This window comes from Neolamprologus brichardi, chromosome 7 (genome assembly GCF_056152115.1).
Source record: "Neolamprologus brichardi isolate AB-2024 chromosome 7, ASM5615211v1, whole genome shotgun sequence".
NCBI lineage: Eukaryota > Metazoa > Chordata > Actinopteri > Cichliformes > Cichlidae > Neolamprologus > Neolamprologus brichardi.
Genome location: NC_142110.1, coordinates 52741119 through 52755182, shown reverse-complemented (window position 1 = coordinate 52755182; position 14064 = coordinate 52741119). Strand labels below are relative to the sequence as shown.

Below are 14064 nucleotides of genomic sequence, written 5' to 3'. Positions count from 1 at the left end.
TCGTGATGCATTTTAAAGTGCACATCATGTCAAACATCATGCATCATGATTGCTTTTAAACTCGCTCAACCTTTCATTTTCAACAAACTGAAGAATCAAGAGACGAAAAAGAAACTCAAAGAGGAAGGAGAAAGACTCCAAACACAACTCGATCAAAGTGTCAGACTGACCAGGCCGACCTTTGACACAGGCAGCGTGATAGAGATAAAGGTTTGGAGCTCGTGGTGAGAAATGGGCTCAAACTGGAGTGAACTCAAAACACTCTACAAAAAGAAAAGCTTCTGATGTGTATGAAACACAACATCACAAGCTCAAACCTTAACCTAATGCTTTCATCAACTTTAGCAAAGCTTTATGCAGACTATGAATGCTTTCGGTGCTGATACACAATAGTTTAAACTTTCATAAGAACAAAAATAAGCCCTTTCATTTTTTATTTTATATTTGACATGATATAAAGACATGCACATTACATTTCCACTTCTTATTTTCCCACCCGTCACCCACTTACTAAACTCATCCGTGATATGTTATCTTACGTCTCTCGTGTAGTGTTCAGTTTCCCCTCTGAACTCAGACACACAGACCTTCATGATTTAAGAACACGCTCATCTGAATACGTTTTGAAAGAGCTGTGGAGTCAAAAACTGCAAATGTGCAAAGAACAAGCATATCTGGACACGTCCAAGAGGAATGTGAGTGATGTTGAGCATGCAAGTCCTCACAGATTTCAGACAGCCGTCACTGCAAAGTGCTAGCTCACAGGTAGAGAGCAGAAAGATCAGATGTTAGGCGGTGGGTGAACTAACATCTCAGTGTTAAACAACTGATGGACTGAAAATTGATTATATACAGTAACGTACAAAAGGCTTCATAAATTCCCATAAATTCTTTATATTCTGTTTCCAAGCAGCGAGATGTGGTTTTAACTTTTAAAGGGGTCTTGAGCAATAGTTCTCCAGGCTTTCTGGAATCTTTTCAAAGATTTCTGAGGCATCAGCTGCTTTTCCGCTCCACTCTTTGTACCTCACCATTTTTTGACGAGTGCACTTTTTGTTTCTTTCTTTCTTTGTCACACCACTTAACACTGACCTTCTGTCATTCAAGCATAAAAATAGCATTCGAGCTAACTCACGGAATGAACTGATGTTGCATTGACAGATGCCAAACAACTTGCCAAAGAAACAACTTTAAATTGTATTTTAAATTTGTTCACCAAAGTCTCATCAGAAATTATCTTAGTGGAAGGCTGGAGGCTCGGTCATGGTTTGGGGCTGCATTTCACCCAGTGGTGTTGAGAATCTAGGCAGAACAATCTACCATGCAGCATCATGACTTGGGCTTAATGTTTCAAGCATGTTTCGCCTTGTAATCGGAAGGTTGCTGGTTCGAGCCCCGGCTCGGACAGTTTCGGTCGTTGTGTCCTTGGGCAAGACACTTCACCCGTTGCCTACTGGTGGTGGTCAGAGGGCCCGGTGGCGCCAGTGTCCGGCAGCCTCGCCTCTGTCAGTGCGGTCCAGGGTGGCTGTGGCTACAATGTAGCTTGCCATCACCAGTGTGTGAATGTGTGTGTGAATGGGTGGATGACTGGTTGTGTAAAGCGCTTTGGGGTCCTTAGGGACTAGAAAAGCGCTATATAAATACAGGCCATTTACCATTTTAATATGGCAATGATCTGGAAATGCAATGAAAGCATACACTGGTAGAATTTCCACTATGTATTTTTTAAAATTCAGTCTTGGATTGGCTTCCCCAGAGCCCTGACATTAACATTATTGAAGCAGTGTGAGATCATCTGGACAGAGGCCATTGATATATCAACTTTATTGACTGTCAAGCCCGTAAAAACTGTTTTTCCATAAATGCTTGCATATGTTTCAATAGTTTTCTGGACTTAGTTTGTGTTTTCTGAGCAGAATATAAAGAAAGAAGACTCGAGACTTTTATACAACAAGAGACACATTCAGAGATCTCGGTGAGGACATGGCCTCAATTAGGGCATGCTAGAACAGTTAAATGAGCTCTAATGGAATAAATTAGATTAGATTAAATGTGGGTAGTTGTACGTGACTTTAAACATCCTGACACACACATACGCACCCATAAATCTATAGTTGGGCATCATATTTAATAGGTGCAATGACCATTTTGTTGAGATGAGGATATTACCAAAATCTTGAAAATGTTAACGTGTGATTCTTTTACAATTTTCTTAAAGTTTGACATAAAATGTCCATTATGCACCTTTTATATACCAACTTTTGGGGAAGTTTTGATGTTGCATCAACATTGACTTTAGCGTGGAAATATTTATGCATTAGAATATTCTGGTTTCAGCTAATTAAGGACTGAAGTGGCTCAGGATTGCTATGACATGACCAAAAACTGCATCAAATGTGACATGTGTCTAATATGGTATTTGCATTCAGAGCATATCCTAACAGGGCGCACACAGACACACACACGGAAGATGTGTTTGTCAGTGCTGTCTTTTCTGTTCGCTCATCAAGCTGAGCTGTGCTAAATTAGCTGTCTGCTGCTTAACAGGCTGGTTGACTGTATTAAGCGCTGTTACGCAGTAATTGAAGAACAAGCATGGGAATAGCACTTCCTGCTGTGCGAAGCATAGGCTCGCATCCCGAGCCCACACAAAGAGAACAGAAGAAAAACACACGTGGTCCAGAGCATCAAAAAGCAGACGGCCATAACATGCTCTGACATGGAGCGAATTCAAGTCTCTGTAATTGAAAAAGCCCGATCCTCTGAGTAGAGATCCATTGCTCTGTGAAGGCAAAGCAAACTAGCTAAGCATGTAGCTAAGCAGAAATGTGCAGTCAGAGATAAGATAATCAGAATTAGACTCATCTAAAACCATTATATCTGTATGAAACAGAAAACTCAAGAGCCCTGTCTGTCAAGTGTGTCAAGATGAGTCCATGCCTACATAGAAGAGAGTCCATGTCTAGATAGGACAAGGGCTGCGTACAAATCCGAGGAACACAGTGGACTTCTGTGGTGATACCTGCACCTCTCGATCTGTTGTGATGCTCCACATACTATATTGTTTTTAGTATATTATACCAGACAACAAATGCTTTCTGTCTAAAATAAATAAAATCAGTAAATCATTCATGAGAAAATGGGCTTGATTAAGGTTATCATCAGCACTGGCGCATTTCTCCGCTCAACTTTAATAAATGTACCCCTCCAGTTAACTTCGTCACGGAAATCTCCCCCCACTTACGTACAGCTGGCTGCTACAAGCGCTCAATAGGGAAGCTCGCGCATAAAGGACACACACGAACACACATCGTTTAGTTCTACACTAATTGCTGTGTGTGAAACTTGCAGCCAGCGCTTCCACATGTTTTCAACATCTGCGTGCGATGGATCTTCACAAGCGCGTGGAATTTGCCCCCACACCACCCTCTCGCTATAACTCGCTCCCGTATCCGACTCTAAGCCGCAAGCAGACGGCGAGCTGTAAACAGTCGCACTCAATGAAATTTAAATTAAAAAACACCAGTTCCAATCAGAATCCGGAAGAAAACGATGAAAGAGCTGCTCTGAGCAGCATGTGGTGGCTGGTCTCAGACTGTTGAAACATCCTGCTTGGGGGCTCTGGGGAACTGCTATTAACTGTAGCTATTTTAAGATTTAAAGGTGTGTGTGTTGGTGCACGTGTGTGTTTGGGAGCTACATTTGTAAGGTCAGAGGATCAGAGATCACAGGGAGCTCACAGACAGCAGCTGGGTCAAAAGGGTGTTACCGGAAAACCAAGTGTCAAAGACCTAAGGCCATACAGTGCACTGTTCTCACCTCCTTTCTGTTTCTCATTGATGACTTCATTTCTTTATCCAGCTAATTGTCTTACCTTATCATGAGCTCATGTATTTTCTTCGATCTGTCCAAAAACTGCATCGTCACACCTTCATCTCCTAAAAACTAACCTCTGTCCCCCATGAGCACCTACCACAAAAAGAGCCATGCTTCTGTTTTGACTCCACCCACAGTTGGAAGTGTTAGCAGTGCTAGTTTGAGCCCTTGGGGGCTTAAAACAGTATAAACCAACTGATAGCTGGGAGCTTAGAATATGTGCGCCCAGGCTGCACTGTGTCTGGCCAGCAGAGCCAGACAGAGTGCAGCCTATGAGTGAATGCACTTGACCTTTAAAGGAGATTTATTTGACTTTTTGGCAACAGCCTCTCTCCCCTAACCCTCAACTGGTCATGGAAGATGACTGCCTCTCCCTGAGCTGGAGGTTTGTTTCTGCTGGAGGTTTCTGCCTGTTAAAAGGGAGTTTTTCCTTCTCACTGTTGCCAAGTGCTTGCTCATTGGGCATCGTCTGATTGTTGGGGTTTTTGGTCTGTATTATTGTAGGGTCTCTACCTTAATAAGGGACAATATAAAGGACCTTTTTGTGATTTGGGCCTATGTAAATAAAACTTTACTGAACCAAACAGGTGGTTGCATAGTGTAGTACTGTAAACTAGGATATGTGGAGATTTCTTCTCTATGCTAGTCTAAGCACACCTATTGCAGTCTCTTACATTAAATTAAGTGTACAGGTATTTTTTTCTGTTGATCTTTTTATTTTTAATTTTCAAAATAAGGACTTCTGTCATTCAGCTGCTGATGAAACAGTCATTTGAAGCATTTAAAATCTTCCTTTCTTCTTCGCCTTGTCTGTTATTTGATCAGTATCGAACCTTCACTCCTCAGACTTGAATAGGAGCAATTTCCTAAAGGATTGAGGGCAATGGAGGGAGGACGCAGGATTTTGAGACTATCCCACTTCTTGGCCCTATACTACAAAGTGAAGTGCAATCAGGATAAAAAACATCAAGTTGGGTATCAATTTGCCAAGTTAACACAGGGCTTCCCCTGTGCGTTCCCATTAAAGGTGTGGTGTTGGGAACATTTAACCAATCTTAAACGTGTGTTTCACAGAAAATGATCCCTATGAGTGTCACCTACTCCAATTAGAGACTTTGTCAGATGATGATAAAATGGTGATTAAAAATCTCTAAAGAACATAAAAACTATTCCAGTAAAATTAGAGCATATGGAAACTTCAGACTGGACACATGTATTCAATTATAAATATTATAGATATCGTATGACGATTAAACCTATTAAATATAAAAGCAGAATTCAATAGGCTTAATTGTCATAGAAATTTGATATGAGGTCAGTAAGTACAATGGTGACTTGTTATAGGTTCCTCAGTTCCTCTAATCTGGAGCAGGTTAGGATTACAGAGTAAATTGCCATGGAGATTCAATCTGATAAGAAATTAACCACTATCATAGTACAGAAAACCCAGAGTTAACCCTTGAAAAGACAAAATCCGGCTTTGTGGTATAGATCTCTGGAAGCAAACTGTGATATTTAATACTCCCAGTTAAGGTAGCATTACCTACCCAGTACACATATCCAGTTGTGTTGATAAAGAAAAGAAACTATCCAAATCAGGTAGGCAGATGTCAGACAGAGAACACTGATAACATCTAGTTAATTATCAATGTGAAAACCGGTCCGGTGTGGAATATTTTGCATACCAGCACACTTTTTGCATGACTGTACCAATGTACTTCTGTTTTAAAGCACGGTGAAATAAAAACAATGCCTGATTCCTACGTAGACATTGTTCTTTTAGATGAACGGATTATTTTTATAACCACAAGGAGCAGGTTTTGCTAAGTGCCTTTGTGATAACTGATGAAATTGTAAGGAAGATATTGTTGTACAGGGTTTTTTAATCTACCTTCAAATGATGTGAAAAAGAACATTCAGTATCTGCACTCTGTTCTGCTGGAGCAGATAATGATTCTGCTGTACTCAGGACAAGAAAAATCAGCCTTCCTTTTTTTCCTCCCCCGAAACAAATGACTGACAATTAAAAGTTCCTCTGTGTCCCTGAAAACAAGATTCATCTGTTATATATACACATTGATTCTGCTGTTTGTATGAGTTAATACAACATAGCATGCTTTTATGCCAGATAACTAAGACAGGACACAAAAAGCAGAATTGGCCTGTTAAATGACACCTAAAGATTTCTTATAAATACAGTTTGTGTTTTCATTTATTGTCACCAAATTACACTGTGTGCATATCCCGCTATATAAAAAGACAAACTGAGTGCTTTAAAAACATTTACATGGCTTATTTAATATGCTTAAACTTGCTATGTTGTTGTTTGCTCAATGATAGTCTTCCTCTTCCTTACCCTCTTCCCTCTTCCTTCCTTAAGTATGTATATAATATCACAGATAACAAACAGACAAAATAGGGACCTGCAGAAACCCTCTGATAACCCTATTATTAGGGATCAGTATTATTACTTTGTATTTATAAATCTGCATCATTCTACACTCTTTCTGAATGGCAGCTAAGAAAAGTCTATGACTGTTTTATATTTAATTTATGAATGATCAGTCATAAAAATGACTGCAATAATCAGGTTACATAAATAAATAAATTTGGACAATCAAGAATTCCATTTGATAGGAAAAGCACAATTCTTGGCCAACATACACAACGTATTCTAAATGTCAGCACTAGATTTCACCAAAACAAACGCCAAAGACGCCTATCTAATTTTTATATGTAGCACCAGATTTTATTTTTTAAACTTACATAGTTAACAAAATAATGTTAATCCCTCATCACAATTGCTACACAGGTTTACACCCATTATCTTTTGCTTTTATGAAATTTTTGTCCTCTAAGTTTTTCTCTTCCTTTCAAATTTCAAACAACCTCTAAATATAATTTAGAAGGAGATTATTTTGTGCTTTGTACAATATCAGTGTGGTGCTTAGCTCAACTAAATCAGAATGTTTTAAGGCATGCAGTTTAATGAATCTTGCACTCGCTTGTTCATAATAATCAGGTCCATTTATAATTCTTATACCGTTCCTTTGTAGTATATAAAACATTAATCCATGTTGCTACAGTTTAACTCCATGTGTGTTCTTGGGGGGGGGGGGAACTACGAGCTGTACTGGTTAGATGTTTTGTGAAGCTCTATTCTATACAAGTCATCTAATAGTATTCTCCTGGCAAATCAGTAGTTCAACAATGAAGGTTTACTATTCAGTTACTCAGATCAGATACAAATTTACCAATAAACCCAAAAGGGTTCTGCATTGTGTTTGTAGCCCTTCTGTCTGTTTGTTCATGTTGTTTAGAAATATTAGGATTTTTCCCTTTACATGTACATTAATTCATAGAAAAACTTTGTATACAAATATAAGGGTGATACATATACATTGTGCGCTTTTTGTGAGATTTTCCCCGGGACTAGCTCCTATTTATTTATTTCCATTTACTTTTAGACAGCCTTTACATTTTATTTGGTTGTTCTGACTTTAGTGAGAGCAGCTCAAAGGCATTTCACCTCATCAGTTTGATTTGACTCTTTCCCAAATCCCACATTCATAAATGCAAATTCTCACGCTACCTCATTTCTTGGAGGAAATTGAACTCTGCGTACCCGCAATTTATTCTTAAACAATAAGGTTTTAAAAGCCATTATTATTTGTAACTTTTTCATTATGTTTATTTGACATCGTTGTAACACACACTTCTTTGTCTATTGTATTACATTTGCATTTTAATCATTAATAAATAAATCAAAACGAAGCTTCAAGATTAGTATTCTGGACACTGCCAGGTTTTGTATTTTTAAATCAGAAGTTGGATGAAATTGTTGAGTACTAAAATTAGCCGCAACCGCTAGTTAGCATGTTGCATTTATAAACTCATATATTGACTAATTAGTGCCAAGTAACTAATAAACCACTTAAAACTGAAACAGAAACTTCTGGGATGATTTAAACTACACAGCAAGAGATAATACTAACCTATTAATGATCCTTCAAAAGGGACAAACAGCACAGACACGTTACAGAGGTCCAGTTTAATAACTTGTAGTGGATGATACCTAGTGGACACATCAAGGCAGCCACACCCCTTACTCAATTGAATTAGTTAAGGTAGTTTAAAACGTTGTTTTTTGTTTGTTTGTTTTTTTTTTAAATCACTGTACTTAGAGTTGTTGTGTGGAAGAGAAACTATGTATAGAGACCAAAACTGCGTTTAGTACCATCTTTTAAATATATCCTTTACTTACAGGTATTTAAAGGTTATTATAATGTAGATGGACTCCTTTTTAGCGCCAACCTTGCATGGCACCTAGAATTGTTCCCCTTAAATACTAGTGGTAAAACAAAAACATGATTTTATTTAAAAAGCTTCACTGTGTGACCAAATATGGTGTTATAAAAGCGACAACAGTAAAACCAGCTGAAAGTTTTCCTGAAGTTTGACAGAGCTATGGAACGACTTGAAACCGATCACTAATCGAGTCCCGGCTCGGACAGTCTCCGTCGTTGTGTCCTTGGGCAAGGACTTCACCCGTTGCCTGCTGGTGGTGGTCAGAGGGCCCGGTGGCGCCAGTGTCCAGCAGCCTCGCCTCTGTCAGTGCGCCCCAGGGCAGCTGTGGTTACAATGTAGCTTGCCATCACCAGTGTGTGAATGTGTGTGTGAATGGGTGAATGACTAAATGTAGTGTAAAGCGCTTTGGGGTCCTTAGGGACTAAGTCAAGCGCTATACAAATGCAGGCCATTTACCAAGATTTAAATACAACAACAGCAGCAAAACTGTGCTCACTGTGCTAATGCACTGAAGGTTTAACTACAGGATCCTGTTATCAGTGTTTCAAGAAGTCTATACCCTCAGGGCTGGAAAATAGCCCCCGCAGAGATTGCAGAGTTCTTGTGTTATGACAGGAGGGGGAAAAAAGCAGAAGAGAGATCACACACACACACACACACACACACATGCACACATACACGCACACATACACGCACACAAACACACTGTCTCTTTCACTTCAGACCAATGAAAACTTGCAGAAAAAAAGAAATAAATAAAATCACAGGCTGTCAGACTGTGTTTGCTCTGTTCTCTCTACCTGGATGACTATCTTGTCTCAGTCCACCCCGGCTCTCATCATGGTTGCTTCACAAATACATCATTTTTCTGTTTTCCCCTCAACTAAAGGAAACTCAATTTTCAGACTTTAAACTAACTTTGAATTTTTTCTCAGATCTCAGGTCTTTTTAGTGGAATATCTCACTTCATGCTCAGTCTATGTAACAGAAGTCACGGGAGAGGCCCACCCAGGCACACGCTGTAGCGCGACCACAGCTTTGAGCCATCAAACTTAATGGCTATTCTAAAACATGTTTTGGTGAGCGAGATCTGTTTGCATCTGTTTCCTCACACGTACACAGAAACCATGATGTGTTGACGCTGAGCTGTGGGGACAGCGCTGGACTTTTGACCTGTGGGATTTGTATTTACTCAGTGCGGGGATGATGGGGCGATAAAGAGGTGCTGCTCAGTCTCCTTGGAGAGGCTCTCGACACCAGGGAATAAAAGAGAATTATTTCAGCCTGCAAAAGTCACTGGTGCAGACACAAACGACGGTCACTTAGCTGTGATTGGGCACCAAGGTCCATCCCTAAGTCAACACGCAAACGCACACATCAAAGAAACATGAAATCATCCTTGAATTTAATACTAACACCTCAATGAGGAATGTAAAGCCTCAGCTTTCTGTCAGCTTTGTGCCACCAGCTGATGGATAAATTACAAGTACTGATGCACAAAGCATCCAGCGGCGGAACAGCTGACTACTTCTTATCTACAAAGAATATAGATCCGCATCCAACAACATGCAAGCGATATGAAGAAAGAGAGCAGCTTTGGTTTGTGTTTAGCTTGGCGCATTCTTGCCTTTGTGTGCAGCTTGTTATGGAAAAGCACAGGAGAAGGATGGAGGAGGAGGAGAAGTGGGGCGAAGAAGGAGGAAGTTTGTGTTTGTGCAGAGGGCGACTCAGCTGCAGCATTCCTGTAAGTGCTGGCTGATATCCTACTAACTTCAATAACATCCACTAGTGCACTAGCACTCACACAGATATGGAGCGAGTGTCCCATGCTGACCCGACAAATTACAGGGAAAACCCAAACCTTTGAGTCCCTGTAGTGAGGGGAATCTGGTGGCTGTGGAGCTCTTTTCCTGACATGATTTGGGTCAGCTTGAAGGAAAGGGTCACTGCAAATCAATACAGAGTTACTCTGAGTGTGAGAAAACACGTGTATCCTGATGGGAATTGCATAGTCCACTATCACCGAATGGTTTGAAGGGTTTGAAGACTATATCAATTATATTCGCTAACTTTAACAGTCACCAGACTTCAGGCGAACTGAACTTCTATGGGAGTTATCAGACTTGTGGAAGACAAGTTTCCCCCCTGAAGATTCTTGGAGACTTGAGGGGTCAAAGTCAAGATGCCCTGGAGCTCTTTCAGAGTCAAGCGATGGTGCGCCATATTAACTAGGGTGCTTACGCAGCCCTCTGTGCAAGCCTTTAAAATATTTTCCTCTGAGGAATACAAACTGCACACGGTGAACTCAAACTCCAGCCTTCTGGCCTTCACAATATTTGTTCTCAATCTTTGTGTTTTGTCGATCGCATTATTACAGACAAGTCCCAACAATACAAACCATAATATGCGCTACAGCGCTTTCAGTGTCTTTGTATTTTGATTATTCTTTTTGTCTGTTTTTTTAACTTTGTGTTTAAACATCACTCTGCATTTAATCATTACTTGGCTATCTTCCACAGTGAGCCTTTTGTCTCACCTCTGTCCCCTAAACCCCCAGTCGGTAGTGCTGTGGGATACTGCAGATCTTGTTATCTATCAAATACCCAATAAATACAGGGCTAGTGTTGCCGATACCAAAACAGATACTGGTGTTTTTAACCTATAATGGTGGCTGTAGGAGAGGCAGTATGTCATGATTTATGAGAAGAATCATCATTAATTTGCACATTTTTGACCACTAAATATCAGTGATTTTTACTTTCCCCAATAATTACTTAATACAACAAAACACACATTTCAGTTTTTCATGTATTTTGAATGTTTTTTGGAGACCTGGAATATAAACATGCCTGTCTCTGAAGCCCTTTGGGTCGGCTTCTGTTGTTTAAATGTGCTAATGGCACCACCTCTACCAGCCGATCACTGCAGACGGCTGCCCCTCCCTGAACCTGCTTCTGCTTTTTTGTTCCCGCTGTCATCAAGTGCTTCTCATAGGAGCTTGTTTAATTTACAGTTTCTATGTTGTACGATTGCAAGGTCTTTACCTTGTAATGTAAAGCACCTTGAGGCAGCTGCTGGTGTCATTTGGCGCTATATACTGTAAATAAAACTGAATTCTGTTACTTTAAGGATGACGATGGCTAAAATGCACCAACTGATATCATTAATGTCACATTTTCACAATTTCCACTGTCAACTGTGTTTCTGTGTTCTTGCACATACCATAAGAAAATAACTATTTTCAGTGGCACCTACAGTCCGCTGCATGTTGACAGGCAATAATCTTCTATATTTCTACAGCTATTTCGCAAAAACTACTCCTGCCTTGTAATCTGAGTTGATATCTATGGATTTAGGGGGGGTGGATTTGCTTACACCTGTCAGGCTGTTAGTGGACTCTTTTTTCGGGTGCTCAGAAACACTGCATCGTCTGGCCCATCTCCATGACTCACCGGGCTGGTGGGTGGGTTGGGGGGTGAACAAGGACACAGACTTCAGAAAAGATCTGAGAGTAATCCTGGGTTAAACACTGCGATGATGCAAAGAGGTTCTGATGGCTTCACTTTACTGCCGCCCTGCTCTATTAGCTGTCTCTCCGTTTCACGTCTCTGCTTTCTATTATATGATTGTCGAGGCAAAGCGATAACATTATCACTCATCATCCTTTTAATACAGAACTGGCAAAGTCAGTGGGAAATACTTTTTTCTCCACGCAAACTTGATCCCACATATTCTCCAGCCTCTCGACCTGATTGTACGCATCTGCGGAGAATGAAGTCAAAAATACAGAAAGAATCGTGTTGCCTGTGTTGATTAGTGAAGTCTTTACTAAAACATGACTTTAATCACAGAGAGGAGGCTCGGGAGCAAGCTGCAGAGACAGATCAAAGGGCTAATCTGTTTTAGAGAAAACAGCAAAGTGATTCCTTTGGCATTGAAGTTAAGGCTGAACCTGGCACCACTTAGCTCTAATACCCTCTTTTTTCCCCCCTCTCTCTCTCTCTCTCTCTGTCATGCTAAAATTTAAAGCAGCTGAACACTCAGGGACAGAAAGCCAGAATGCGGACTTATTTGACTTCCTGAGTTTCAGTGGGAATGTGACGTGGGAGTGAGAAACTGAGTCACCACGGTTGTCTGAATTGTTGTCAACGCATTTCCCCATCTATCAGCCCGAACTCGGTCCTCACTTCCCATCAGTAGATATCAGCGCGAACAAACACAAGCACTGGCACACAGCATAAACAACCTGACAAAAATTAAACGTGACGCAGTAGCATGGATCAAAAGTGTTTCTCGGTAATGACCCATTGAGAATATGATTACGAGCAATAGCTGTCAGTGGTAATGCATTATTGAGTTGTTATTGAGCAATTCAAACACTTTCTTGCAGACTGTCGGCAGCAGCGCTTTCTGTGCTGTTGTGCTATTTGATGCAGTTGTTACTTGTGTGACTGCACTGAATATTAGTGGTGCAACGGATAAAAAATGTCACGGATCGGATCACGGTTTTAAGTTTAGGATGAGCAAAAAAAGCCAAAAATTTAACATTTACTTATTCACTTATTGAAGTATTTTGTGCCTGTTAAAAACATTCAACTCAAGATTCATTCCACGCAATTATTAAAAAAAAATTATGTTCCAATATAGGGCAGTGTAGGGCTTTGTATCTACCACTCAATTCAATTTTATTTATAAAGCGCCAAATCACAAAAACAGTCGCCTCAAGGCGCTTTATATTGTAAGGTAGGCCCTACAATAACACATACCGCTCATTATATCGCACTCCGCTGTGATATAATGAGCTGTCACGTAGCTTTCCGTTGCCCTGGAGGTCCACCCATTTGTAGTAGTCAGGGCAACAGAAGATGCCTGGGACAGTTCAGCCTCAACTTAAATTTTTTCCCGCTCATACATGCTTGGAACGATCTTGCCACTAAAGTGGACGCACAACGGGATATAATAGCGTGGCTCAAGCACGTTCATCATAGTTTAAACCCCTTGTTTTGCACAACGGAATACGGCTTCCCGTCTGCAGCTAAACACCCCAGTAGCTTTTGTAATAGCTTTAGCCCGGTCAGACCGGGCAGCAAAGGGCTGCTTAAATACCGAAAACTCCTCTGCTCCTCCACTTGGACCGCTAGCGCCGGCCATAACTATCGATTGACAGACTGACGACGCGCACCATACACATACTTTTTTTCTTCTTCTTTTTTGAATCTTCGGATCACGTGCGTGCCGAACTGTTGAGTGGGATCGGTTCGGATTACGGATCAACCGTGATCCGTTGCACCACTACTGAATATGGTTAGGACTCTCAATGGACCAGTCACTAACCTGTCTGTGTACCTGCAGTCTTTTAGCTCATGCTATGCACGTGTTTTACTGGACTTTACAGTACTCTCTCTTCTTACATTCAGATTATACATAATAAAACCCTCTGCGTGGACTATCTAGCTAAGTCAATTTTCCCCTTCAAAAGTCCAACTAAACTTTTTCAGTAGCATTTCTTTTTTAATTTTCCCCACCTTTGTTCTCTTCTGCAGTTCTGCCTTACTTTAAGGAACTGCAAAACTTGCTGTTGTGCATGCATACAGTCCACTGAGTGGTCACAGGTCATATTAAACTGTTTAATTTTACTATAAAGCCATTATCTGATTAGTGCAGTGAAGCGTAAGATTAAATGCAGGAGGGAATGGCTAACACTCACTTATTAGCTCACGTGTGTATCTCCACAAAGTCTTGCCATTATTGTAATGCTGCCTGAAAGGCAATGGAGACACCCTTAACCCTCAACTTTACTTCCCAATTTAAAGACTGGCTTTTAGATCACCTCATCTAATGTTTTACAAGAAGCTGAAACAGAATACATTTGCTATTTCC

At 40.5% G+C, this 14064-nt stretch overlaps 1 protein-coding gene across 8 annotated transcripts in view; it reads right to left on the bottom strand.

Moving 5' to 3' along the window:
* Window positions 1–14064, bottom strand: part of dab2ipb (DAB2 interacting protein b) — a 176719-nt gene that overhangs the window by 86646 nt on the left and 76009 nt on the right. The window lies entirely within an intron of this gene.